Source organism: Trachinotus anak, unplaced genomic scaffold (assembly GCF_046630095.1).
Source record: "Trachinotus anak isolate AG129_WGS33_773 ecotype Australia unplaced genomic scaffold, CSIRO_AGI_Tana_v1 ptg000045l, whole genome shotgun sequence".
NCBI classification, from domain to species: Eukaryota; Metazoa; Chordata; class Actinopteri; order Carangiformes; family Carangidae; genus Trachinotus; species Trachinotus anak.
In genome coordinates, this window is record NW_027273896.1 from 414,067 (window position 1) to 426,594 (window position 12,528).

Here is a 12,528-nt window from a genome sequence, read left to right on the forward strand (position 1 = left end):
TGCATATTCTACCCAGGTGAGCTGTCTGCTCCATGTGTTGGGACTCTGTGAGGCTAGACAGCGTAGACTGGCCGTCTGACCGTTGGGTCTGGGGATGGTGGCCCGATGAGAGGCTGACAGAAGCTCCCAGGAGTGAGCAGAAAGCCCGCCAGAACTGTGCCACAAACTGCGGGCCCCGGTCAGACACAATGTCCCTGGGAAAGCCATGGAGGCAAAAAACATTATGTAACATCGCCTCGGCCGTCTCCTTGGCCGAGGGCAACTTAGGCAGGGGAACAAAGTGGACCATCTTAGAAAATCTATCCACCACCGTGAGGACAGTGGTGTTACCTTCGGAAAGGGGAAGTCCAGTAACAAAGTCCACGGAGATGTCTGACCAGGGATGATGTGGCACAGGGAGTGGGTGGAGCAGACCAGAGGATGGGCGTCGGGAGACCTTACAGCGAGCACACACAGGACAGGCTGCCACATACTCTGTCACCTCCTTCTCCATGGCTGGCCACCAGAACCGCTGTCGAATGACGAACAGAGTCCTGCGTACTCCAGGGTGACAGGATAACCGGGAAGAATGGGCCCAGTGGATGACCTGTGAACGCAAGGCAGGAGGCACAAATAGTCGTTTCGGCGGGCAGCCGGCCGGAGGGTGACAGTTCACATTAGCCTCGTTGACCCTCTTCTCAATGTCCCATGTGACGGAGCCCACAACACACGAGAGAGGAAGGATGGGAGCAGGATCATTAGAGGATTTTTCAGAAAGAAACAAACGTGAGAGAGCATCAGGCTTTAAGTTCTTAGAACCAGGACGATAGGAAAGGGTGAAATGGAACCGGTTGAAAAAGAGAGCCCACCTTGCCTGTCGAGAGTTGAGCCTCTTAGCCGTCCTCAGGTACTCGAGGTTCTTGTGATCCGTCCAGACGAGAAAAGGCTGCTCAGCCCCCTCCAACCAGTGTCTCCACTCCTCCAGTGCTACCTTTATAGCAAGCAGCTCGCGGTTGCCGACATCGTAATTCCTCTCAGAGGCCGACAGCTTGCGGGAAAGAAAGGCACAGGGATGTAATTTATTGTCCTTAACTGACCTCTGAGAGAGAGAACAGCTCCCACCCCCACATCAGAGGCATCCACCTCCACCACAAACTGCAGGCTGGGATCCGGCAGCTTGAGGATGGGAGCCGAGGTGAAGCTGGTCTTTAGCTTCTGGAAGGCGAGCTCAGCCCGGGGCTTCCACTGGAAGTTACACTTAGAAGAGGTCAGTGCATGAAGGGGGGCAGCAACAGAACTAAAATTTCTGATGAACTTCCTATAGAAATTAGCAAACCCCGGGAATCGTTGAACCTCCTTACGGCTTGTGGGAGTAGGCCAGTCAACAGCATTGACCTTTATGGGATCCATTCTGACCTCCCCCTCTGACACGATGAACCCCAGGAAAGACACAGAGGGCACATGAAATTCACACTTCACAGCTTTGACAAAGAGTTGGTGCTGGAGGAGGCGCTGGAGGACCCGCCAGACGTGCTGAACATGAGTCTGCTCATCAGGGGAAAAGATCAAGATGTCGTCAAGGTACACAAAAACAAATTCATTAAGCATGTCCCGAAGAACATCATTCACCAGGGCCTGGAAGACAGCAGGGGCATTTGTTAGTCCAAAAGGCATGACCAGGTACTCATAATGACCACTGGGAGTGTTAAATGCTGTCTTCCATTCATCCCCCTCCCTTATTCTAACTAGATGATAGGCATTTCTTAAGTCCAGCTTGGTGAAAACCTTAGCACCTTTTAGCTGTTCAAAGGCAGTGGAAATTAAAGGGAGGGGGTACCTGTTGCGACTGGTGATCTCATTGAGTCCTCTGTAGTCAATGCAGGGTCGCAGGGTTTTATCCTTCTTCTCTACAAAGAAGAACCCAGCGCCAGCAGGAGAAGAGGAAGGCCGAATAATCCCTGCAGCCAGGGATTCCTTGAGGTACTTTTCCATGGCCTGAGTCTCAGGAGCAGACAGTGAGTACAGCCGACCCTTGGGTGGGAAGGTACCAGGGAGCAGATTAATGGCGCAGTCATAGGGCCTGTGCGGGGGCAAAGAAGCAGCCCGGGCCTTACTGAAAACCTCCTTCAGGTCGTGGTAGCAGGTGGGAACCCCGGAAAGGTCGGGAAACTCTGAGTCTGGGCTGGAAGGGTTGAGAGAATGAAACTCTGACAGATGAGGCTGAGAGGGTGAAAAACAGTCCTAATCACAAGCCTTACCCCATGAAATGACCTGTCCAGTTTTCCAGTCAATATGAGGACTGTGGAGTGTGAGCCAGGGATATCCTAAGATCAGAGGGTGCTGAGGAGCTTTAACGACATGAAAACTGATTCTTTCCGTGTGGGAGTCAGGAAAGGACAGGTGCAGTGACTGAGTGCGATGGGTTACCTTACATAGATGCCTGCCGTCCAAAGCGCTGGCATCCAAGGGCTGGTTGAGACGGAAGGTCTTGAGGCCCAGCTTCCTGACAAGACTAAAATCCATTAGGTTAGCATCAGAACCAGAGTCAACTAAAACTGGGTGTTTAAGAGTACACATAGGGGAGGTTAGATGCACAAGAGGTTGCAAACGAGAGGGATTGGAAACAGTCAACATATGGCTCACTAATGCCTTCACCTTGACTGGTGAACCCGATCCTTTTAACGGGCAGAAGGCGATGAAGTGGCCCAGTTGACCGCAGTAAATGCAGCGTCCCTCTGAAACTCGTCGCAGGCGTTCCTCAGGAGTCAGGCGGGTTCGGCCAAGCTGCATAGGTTCCTCCGTAGCGGAGGGGAGCGCAGAGGTAGAGTCGGCAGGAGGTGTGCGTCGCCAGGAAGGAAAGGAAGAAGAGTCTCCAGCTTGCTGCCTCCGCTGGTTCTGCGGGGAACTGCCGGGTCTGGTTCGGTCTCTCTCCCTTTCATACAGGCGCTTGTCGATCTTAACAGCCAGAGCGATAAGGGAATCCAGCTCTGCAGGAAGGTTGAGGGGGGCTAACTGGTCCTTGAGAATGTCAGACAGTCCATCAAGAAATGCATCAAACAAGGCTGGTTGGTTCCACTCACTCTCTGCTGCTAGAGTGCGGAACTCAATGGCGTAATCAGAGACCCTCTTTTTACCCTGTCGCAGTCTAACCAGAGCTCGGGCTGCCTCCCGCCCCGGAGCTGTCTGCTGGAATATCTGGGTGAAGGTCTTGGAGAACAGCGACAGAGAATTGCAAATAGGCGATTTCTGACTCCACTCGGCCGTCGCCCAGGCCTCCGCTCTCCCAGTCAGGTGAGAAATGATGTATGCAATCCTTGAGCGATCAGAGGGAAAGGCAGCAGCCTGAAGCTCAAAGTGCAAATCACACTGGGTTAAAAAAGTTCCGCAATCACCGGAGTCTCCGGAGAAGCGCTCGGGTCTGGAAAGATGGAGAGGCAAAGACGGAGTAGCAGGCGTAGGAAAGGCAGCATCGGGCCCAGCTCCCGCTGGCGCCGTCGGTGTTGAATCGGCTGAAGCCGGCAGGTTCTGCATCCTCTGCATATTATCAACGAGAAGACTGATCTGAGTTCCGAAAGCTGTCAGGAGGGACTCCTGACGATTAGTCAGCTCCTTCATTTCATGGCGAAGGAGGCTGATTTGTTCGTCTTGGCTGTGGATCTTGCAGACCTGTGCCTGGAGCATGGCGCGCACTGCGTCTGAATCTGCTGAGTCCATGTTTTGGCCAGTTCGTACTGTCAGGGCTGAACAATGGCTCGGACTCAGATGCAGATTGACACAGTAAGCGAGTTCACAATGTCCTTTAATCAGGCAAAAGTCGGTACACTGGAGATCAGTCCGCGGAGCAAAAGTATCAAAATCGGTGGGCAAAGGCAGGGTCAAAAACCAAAAACTAGACAAGACACGAGTAAGGCACACGGGGAATAAAGGCTGGAACGTAGTCATACAGAACTAGACGAACTGGCACAGAAAGGAGGGAACACAGAGACTAAATACTCAGGGAGAGGGAAGACAATGAGACACAGGTGCAGCACATTAGGGCAGGGCAGGTAATCACACGAGGGGAGGACACATGAGGGCAGGAAGTGAGGAACCTGAAACGAGAAAAGAGGTGAGTCTCAAAATAAAACAGGAAGTACAAGACAACACACTAGGGGAAACAAAAAAGGGAACTCAGCTATCCAGCTGAGGCATGACATCTTTAAGGTCCAAAATGACCTGCCAAGCTGGCTCATCTGGGGGCACCAACTGTCCAACCAAAAATGGAAGGAATCTTAAAAGACTCCAATTTTCGTGAGCATTTCCTCCAATACTTCTGTTCAGCATGAATGTCCTAGGAATAGCATGAGGACGGTTACTCTTGTCTGCCCATTTGTAAGAAAATTTCAGAATGGACCCATTGAGATTGTCAAGTGTGAAATATTTTTTCGAAATTAACAGATTTAGGCAATGTGCCAACTCAACTGGTAATATGCCTTCAAAGATGTCATGGGCAATATCTGGAGGGTAGCCAGTGCAAACATTGAAATGAGAAAGATGTGCGGAGAAAACACACTGCCTTTTAACACCGTAACATGGTTTTGCATTGCCCTGTGCTGAACTAACATGCATTTCATGTATCTCTTTGCGTCTGAGAGCAAATGCACCTGAACTCACCTCCTTCTCCTGAATTTGAGACTTTTGTGCCACACAAAACTGCCAAATGTATTCACCTACAAACCTCTCAATAAATCCTGAAATTCCATGCACTGCCAAATTGTCTGCTATGACACACTGTATTGTGCCCTTAACAAAATCTCCAAGATGTGCAATAAAAATACCTTGACTTTCCAAAGTCACAAGATCCTGCAACAAGGGCTCTAAGACCTTTTCATATCCATAACTCCTCACATCTTCAGATCTGCAGAGTAAAGCCAAATAAATGGAAGACAACGAGGAACGGCAACCAGGTGGCAAATTGCTGAGATTCCAATAAACAGCACAGATCTTGTGCTTTTTACGAGATGTGCCAAGTGGATTACAAATCTCAAAATCATCCACATACAAATTCAGTAACACGCGCAACTCACCTCCTGATAAAAAACTGTTTTCCTTGAAAAACAAACCATCTCTAAAAGACCTGTATATCACTTCTCTTCCTCATTCTTCTGATATGAGACTACTATCTAACACTTTGTTCAGAATGTGACCACCAGTGAAAAGCTGCTGCAAAGCCTTCAATACCGGAACATATTGCAGTGTTCTTTTACCTTTTTCATCCAAAATATATTCTATTGGTTCCACAACTTTAAAATTGTCTTTGTAGAAGTTTCTTGCACTTAAAGGATGTTGCCAAAGGACAACTGTCAGGTTTAAACATCCCAAAACATTATTAAAATACAAAGAGAGAAGACACAGAGTTAGAGCTCTTTTTACTCGCGAGGAGAACGGACAGAGATGTACTCAGTTACACTCTCCAACCCGCTCTGAGTACATCTTGCCGTCTCCTCTTTTTTATTTCCTTAGGGTGGTCCCTAGTTACATGAGAGATGCAGCCTCTAAAGGATGGGGAAAACACAGGCTGCACTCCTTATCTGAAAAACGTTATGAGAATGCTTTCTATTCTAGCAGGTGTGTTCAAGGTCTAAGACCGTGCTATTCTATCAGTTGCATAGTTTCTCAGTACATCCCTCTGCTCTAATTAAAGGAGTTTCATGTTTATCTCTTCAGTGTGGTTTCACTCTGTGCCCCGTCCTTGACTCTGCATGGGAGTCCTCCTGATGAATCTGAAAGACAGCTTGCACAACATTCTACATAGTCACACACACACAGGCATATGTATAACTCTTAAATAGTGTAAGCAAATGTAAGATAACTTTTATGTATAATAATTCCAACAACAACCTTTACCAATTGACTTGTACACAGGATTAGATGTACACAGAGCAGATACAATCCTTTCCTTTCCCTGTTCTCTGCTGTTTTCCCATCCCTAATGTGTTTGTTTGTCCCCAGTTTGTTCTCTGTGCTTGTCTTTTGTTTGTGTGTGTGTGTGTGTGTGTGTGTGTGTGTGTGTGCTGGGTGTGGCTTTCCTGATCCTGCTCCCACCAGTCTCCATACTCACCTGCATCTCATCATGTAATCAACTCCACAACCAGCTGCAGTATTTAAGGACTTGTCCTACTCACCATTTTTTACCAGATTGTTCACATCATGTAGTATAAATGCTATGACCAAGCTCTGATTCTTAACATTTTGCTCTGTGTTGTTCTGGACTTTTTGGTAATCCTGTTGTTCCCTGTTCTTTAGGTCCATACCTCTGCAACCCTGCCGCCTGCCATGCTCAGCCCAGTCTTGCCTTGCCTGCTTCGATTTTTGTTTGCCTGCGCTGCTACCTGTCTACAGCCTCTCACCCCCAACACCATCACCAGCCCTATTTCCCCCACATTCTACAAAATTTTTACAAATTTTTTTTTTTTTTTTTTTTTTTTTTTAAGTTGATGTTCATGACTGAGTGAACTGACCAGGAAGTGTATGGATAGCGCCTTGATAAAAGCTACCTGAATTCTCTAAATTCTAAGAAAAGCTGCATTAGTATTTGTTTTGCCTCTGATTTGTTTGTCCTGCGTATTTTCACAAAAAATTGTTGGCTTTGAAAATAACATGTATTATTTGTAAAAATCTACATGTAAAAGAAACAGGAATTAAATTAATGCCTGGCTCATGATAAAATAATATTTTTGTATTATTACAGTAATCATATTAGCTTAATTGTAATTATATTGCTTAGATACTGCTATAAATCCAGACTGTATCTTTTTTGCGATCATCTAAAGATAACTTCAAATATTATCCCCAACGTAAGTAATGCTGACAAATGATCTGATTAAAGAGCCTGGTCTGTGAAACCTGAGGGCTTAATAAGACCTTCCTATCCAATTTTCATTGGGTCACATATTTCTTTTAGGGCAGAAAAAAGCACTGCCTCACTTCAATCCCCCCCAGTTGCAAGCAATTTAGTACCACTGTTGTTTTTATTCAGCAATATTTATCTAGGACCCGATGGCATGCAAAGTTAAAACATCTAACAGCTGTGATTAAAACTATTTTTTCTCCTATTAGCCAGGCATTCTCAGCATATATTAATACTTTAGGGTTCAACTTACATTCACCAACTCCTGAGTATGCCACTTGATTTTGCAATGGATATTGAGACCCTAGAAGTGTGAAAAGAAGTATGTGGTCAATGTCCTTTTGAATTATCTTGATTTTTTTATATGACAAACATGAGTGCACATGTTGTGTAAAATGAAGAACCAGGTCTGAGCCAGATATGACACCGGACTTCTACTGTAGCAAAGGTCTCTCAGAAGTACTTAAAGGAGTCAAAAAGATGTTCATAAGGCACTGAAGACCTTCAGGGCTTGATGCAGTAGAGTTTAACCCTTGTAACAAGTCATAAACCTGATCAATCCAGAGCATCCTATACAGTGTGAAAGTAAATACTTTGTCACAGCTGAAGCAAAACAACGCGAAGTATCATCATCTGGCCATTGCGACTCCATATCCCCGTTGGCCACTGCAGCAGTAGGCCGAGGCCAAGTGTGCTGCCACATTAGTCGGCCGGTGTGTCATTGTGTATTATGTATTGGTGTAAGTTTTTACTGTTCCAGTCAGTCTCTGTCATGGCCATCTCCGCGTACCCGTCATTCGGGGTGTAGGCCAGTCCACCTGCTGAAGACCAGACCAGGCCTTTTGCAGTCCCACCATGCAGTCTCCACCACTGGAAAGCCTTACCAATGTTAATGTTGTTTGGCCTTGCCTGATCATAGCACTTATTTTTCAAATTTTATTACTCTGGCCTTTTCCTCTTTGGCTGTTCCCTGGCAATCTATCCATCTTGACAATGCAATTATGTTGTGGACTATATTCTGCCGTCACAACACCACCGGTAGAAATGTTGTCCATGCGCTCACCTTCACCTCCAGTCTCTGCACTGGTCTCTTGTCTGCAATCTCCCAGTCAATCCCATTGAAAGCTCCACATGGTCTGACAGCGATGGAAGAGTGCAATGCACCTTCCTCTTCCCTTGGTACTCATTGAATTGGCACTGTCCATCCCCCTTTTGCCCATCTCCCCTTTTCTCTGTTTCTTTCCCTCATTCTGTGCACAAGCATGAACACCCTTGTTGCTGTCTGGCTGGAATAGTGCTATGTGACTCAATTCAAGCCACTTTGCTTATTTCTCATTCACAGAGCCAAGGCTGTGTAGAAATACACACAGCACACACACAGAAAGGACAGCTAGCAACCACAATGCAATATTAACCGAATTTGATAAAAAAGTGTATTAAATTACAATTGTACAATCTCTTATTCTACCTTTAAGTGAGAACTCTAGCACACTGACGAATGACCTCTCAATAATGGACTGACAATTCCATACTATAGTATTTAGCTGTCAACCACATGATAGTGGGCCTATGTCAGTCTTCCTTTTATTCTATTTACAGTGATAGAATATGCTGCGTTTTGTAATGTTTGGATACCAGAAATCTATCATTCCCCATTTCTCTACTACACACAGAAGCTAGACGCTGGTACTGAACAGCACGCCAATATGTGAATGGTAAAGAAGCTTCATATGAAGATTAAATCCTTGCAGTGAATCCAAAACAGGAGTGGATGTAGATTGAATCTCCCATTCAATCTACATCCACTGGAGGATGGATAGGTAGGGATGTGTAGGATGTGTATGCTCTATCATACAGCAATGACAGTTTGTAAGATGTTTGATGTAAAATGGACAGCAAAATAGAAAAAGCTCAACATCAGATCTTTGATATAATTAAGTGACTGTTGCCTCAGTTATGTTTCTTTTTTAATGTAAACAAATGCAGCATGAAACTTCACCAGGGTTGCTGACCATATGCCTATGGTTAAAACAAACAAACAAACAAACAAAAACATTGTCACTGCATCAGAAGGTGCTGATGCCGCCTGGTTTCACACTATGGTGGTTTTAACACTCCAAACGCGGACTTCTTCAGGTTTAATCCATTTGTTTTCCAACAATGATGATAACAATAAACACAAATACAATAGTTCATGATTCATAATTATATAAAATAAAGGTATGGCTATAACAAACATGAACATGCCCCTAGAGGTGGCAATGTCTATCTGTTAGTCAGTCAATCCACCACAACCTAAATAGCTCAATGACTGTTTTAACTGTTACAATTGTTAACAGAGATTTCTGGTTCCCAGAGGATGAATCCTACTGATGTTGATAGTACCCAGACTTTTCCTCTGGTGGCACCATGAGGTTGCTATTTGGTTTAGAGTAAAAAGACTGAACAACTGTTGAATGGATTCAAATTTGCTACACACATTCATGTTCCTGTTAGGCTGATTTGTAATAAGTTTGGTGACATTTCATGTAGTCTAAATCATCAGGTCCAAATTTCACATACTTTAAAACTAACAACATTCCCCCAGCCTCAGCTGTATTTTGTATTTAATGCTATTTAACAAAGGTTAACATGCTCTAAATTGCTTATATCGGCTGGCAACATACAAGCTGTGATGTGTAATTAGTTTTTGTCTGGCTCATTTTGACATGTTTCACTAATCAAAATGAATTTCATACTTGCACCCATGCATGAGCATGTTAGAGAACATATAAACTTATCTGCACATTATAGTGATGGGAATTCCGGCTCTTTTTAGAGAACCGGCTCTTTTGGCTCGGCTCACTAAAAAGAGCCGACTCTTTCGACTCCCAAGCGGCTCTTCGGGTTGTTTTGTTGCTTTAATTTATTATCAACAACAATATAAAATTATGCACAAAATGAATTACTAATGTAATGGCTGAAAAAGAGTAAAAAACAAGTTTCAAAATTATTTATTTTTATTTATAATTATTATTATTATTATTTATAATCATGTCTAATCTGCTTTTCATACCAGTAATGCAACAAGAACAAGAAGAAGTACTACTACTACTACTACTACTACTACGACTACTACTACTACTACTACTAATAATAATAACAATAACAATAACAATAATAATAATAATAATAATAATAATAATAATAATAATAATAATAATAATAATAATAATAATAATGCAATAACATTTCCACACTCACCTGTCTGCACCGATCTCCACAGTGACCTGCTCAAATGGCTCCAGAACAGTGCATGCCTCCTGTAGTACCTCCCATTCCTCTTGGCTCAGAGGGTCGACCAGTGCATTTGTGGCCGGAGCACGGCTTACTCCTCCTCACAGTGGGGCGCCGTGTCACCCTGTGGCACTGATTTGTGGGCGGGGAGCGCACCTTTATATATAGGGGCCTGGGTACACCTGGCGCACTCTCTCTCTTCCTGTTCCGCTCGTCCGTGGTGGTGGCTGTAGCCTGGAGTGGCGTGGTGAAGCCGTGTGGCGTGCTGGCACCAGAGCGTCTTCAGCGTTTTGCCATAATAACGCACGCTCTGCCCTTCAGCGCAGTGCAGCGTGCCCAGCATCGGTGCGTCTTTGGCGTGTCGCCAGAACGACGCACGCTCTCCTTCGGCGCACGGGTAAGGGGCATTGGCGCACACTGCTGCTTTCTCTCCCACTCACGTGTTGACTGTTTGGTGATATGGCTGTTTCTGCTACAGTGTGGCGGACTGCTGGAGTCACGGGGCTAGGCTGCCCTGCTGGGGGCCGGTCGGCGTTGTGGCGCGGTCTCCACGTGGTAAGTCGGCGTCGTCCGCCTCTCGTTTCAGCCTGTTATGCTGCTCCCGACTGATTGTTTTGTCCTGCTCTGTTGTCCTAGACCTCTCGGCGCTCTGTAATGCCCTGCTGGTGAGGCCCAGAAACTATTAAAGCCACCATTTCCTGGACCCACTGCTGTTTTGGCTGCGTTGGTTCATCCTGACTGTTTTGGCTCACTGAAGCCGTTTTGACGCCTCAGCTCTTCTGAGCTGTGGGGAAGTGACGTACTAAGGCTCTCTGCAGAGTTTGTGTCAGGGCCTATTGCTATTTTTAAGGATTCTGTTTAGTTCATTAATCAACCTTGAAAAGATTTATTTTGTATTCATTTGTTTAATTTGTTGAACATTATTGACTGTTTGTTTGTTGTTTAAGGAATATTATTTACCTTGTTGATGGTTTGTTTCGTTGTTGTTAATTACTGAAAGTATAGTGTGTGTGTGTGTGTGTGTGTGTGTGTTAGGTAGCAATCAAAGGCCATATTAACTGGGAGGCCAGTTTTATAACTTGCTTTCTTGTCTTTGTGGACAGGTGCGGAGGGCCAGGCGGCGACCCAATTCCTGGTGGTGGTATTTTCTTCACGAACCCCTTGCAGGTGTGTGTGTTTGCAGTGTCACGGGTGTTTTTGGTTAGTTATTCCTCCCCCTTGATTTGATTTTGGGCCGCCGTAGCCTCCACAGCCCTGTTCATTCTGCTCTGTGGCCCCAGTACGTAATTACGAGCCAGTATTGTTCAAGTGATATTTTAATTGGTTGTAAAATAAACTATTTTTCTACTTTTCTAAATACGTCTCTGCCCGTGGTATACGGACCTGTGTAGACCGGTGTATAGTAAATTTAACCATCTAACATCTATCCATCTCATAAACTATCTCCTGGGGCGAAACTCCCCAGGTGGCGTTGTCGGTACACCCCTTTCCCACCCCTCCACTCGCCACACATTGATAACTGCCAGGGTAGAGATGACTGCAGCCTTGGACTCCAGAATCCGTTTTAGCATATGAAAGGTGGAGTTCCACCTTGTGATACATTCTTGTTTGAGGTCCAGCTCAGGCATGCCCATCTGTTGTTGGGTAGATTTGAGCTTGTGTGTGGCTGTTGTGCTCCTGTGGAAAAATTCCACTATCGCCTTCACTTTGTCCACAGCTGGCTTCATCACCTTCAAAGCATCTCTTACAACCAGGTTAATTGTGTGTGCAAGACATGGGTGGTGGGTCCATTTCAGGATTTTAATTGCTTTTGTTATGTTAGCTGCATTGTCAGTAACACAGCAAACCACTTTGTTTTCCACATCCCACTCTTTTGCCACTTTGAGCAGCTCTTCTGCTAAGTTCTCAGAAGTGTGTCTGTTGCTGAACTCAAAACAATCCAGAAGACAGGACACCATTTTATAATTTTCAATAAAGTGACACGTTACTGACAAGAAGGATGTAGTGGTTTGGGATGTCCAGCTGTCAGTTGTTAGACAGACTGCTGTGGCTTTTTTAACCCTCTCTTGCAGTGATGCACGTTCTCTGTCATATAGGCCTAGGATGATTTTTTGGGAGAGTGTTTTCCTGCTTGGAATTGCATACATTGGATTGAGTGCATGAATAAACTTCCTGAATCCTTTATCATCCACAACTGAAAATGGTTGGAAATCAAGTGCAATCATTTTTGCCAGTTCTTCATCAATTGAGTTCTGTCTTGCTGGGAAAACAGGCTTCTGCAAAAACTGTCTCAGAGCTCTGGGTTGTAGGTTTAGGTGGTTGTGGTGGTATACTGCATGATGCTGTAGATACTGCAGCAGCAGCAACAGTTGCAGCAGACACAC

At 45.3% G+C, this 12,528-nt stretch overlaps 1 long non-coding RNA gene across 1 annotated transcript; it reads left to right on the forward strand.

Moving 5' to 3' along the window:
- Positions 1-10,321: 10,321 nt before the first annotated feature.
- LOC139615291 (uncharacterized) lies at positions 10,322-11,501 on the forward strand. The gene is made up of 3 exons (XR_011687331.1): positions 10,322-10,541; positions 10,623-10,699; positions 10,781-11,501. It is a non-coding gene; the product is annotated as an uncharacterized lncRNA (long non-coding RNA).
- The last annotated feature ends 1,027 nt before the right edge of the window (positions 11,502-12,528 follow it).